The sequence below is a fragment of the Cupressus sempervirens genome, chromosome 2 (assembly GCF_028749045.1).
Source record: "Cupressus sempervirens isolate cs-2001-9-10 chromosome 2, ASM2874904v1, whole genome shotgun sequence".
Classification (NCBI taxonomy): domain Eukaryota; kingdom Viridiplantae; phylum Streptophyta; class Pinopsida; order Cupressales; family Cupressaceae; genus Cupressus; species Cupressus sempervirens.
Genome location: NC_143119.1, coordinates 567779300 through 567780368, shown reverse-complemented (window position 1 = coordinate 567780368; position 1069 = coordinate 567779300).

Here is a 1069-nt window from a genome sequence, read left to right as displayed (position 1 = left end):
CGCCCTTGAAAGGCCACTTTCCAAGGCATCCCCCGATGACACATTGGAACGACAACCGCTGTCGAACCATTTCCCAATGTTGTGCCGATCGAGTTGGCACGGAGCCGCTAGACGAGGGCTCCCGTTTTAGATCGAGTTTTAAAATCACCAAGAAGACGCGGTGAGGGCTGGCAACCGCTGCCAAACCTTTTTTCTGAAATTGCGCCAGCTGAGTGACTAGAAAACATGCTCTACGCGATAGGCACGCAAAAAATTTTGCTAGAGCGCCAAGCACCCACCTCATGGCTAGAGACAAGGGCTCTCCATTAGATCAACTTCGAAATCGCTGAACAGACGCGCTGTAGAATGGCAACCGCTGCCAAGTCTCTTCCGTAGTTGCATCAGTAAAGTGATCGAAGAAGGTGATCTAAGAGAGGGTCCAAGCGTAGGCATTCGTTGGGGGATTCGCGCCGATGGCATAAATTTATGCAGTACCCGAGCAACACCGGACGGAGGTGCTAGACGAGGGCTCCCGTTTTAGATCGAGTTTTAAAATCACCAAGTAGACGCGGTGAGGGCTGGCAACCACTGCCAAACCTTTTTCCGAAATTGCGCCAGCTGAGTGACAAGAAAACATGATCTAAAGGAGAGTCCAGGAATAGCACCCTCGAGGGTGGGCTTCATGCCCCTCTAATTGATTCAATGTCGGCGTCCACCGTTTCAAAATCCGACATATCCATCCGCCCTGACAGCGGCGTTGAATAAATGAGGGGGGCACGGGAGAGGCTCGCGGCAACCACCTCTCATATTGTAGCCGTGATAGGCACGCAAAAAGATTTTGCTAGAGTGCCAAGCACCCACCTCATGCCTAGAGACAAGGGCTCGCCATTAGATCAACTTCGAAATCGCAAAACAGACGCGCTGTAGAATGGCAACCGCTGCCAAGTCTCTTCCGTAATTGCGTCGGTCGAGTGATCGAAAAAGGTGATCTAAGAGAGGGTCCCAGCGTAGGGCATTCATTGGGGTAATCGCGCCGATGGCAAAAATTTGTGCAATACCCGCGCAACACCGGACGGAGGTGCTAGACGAG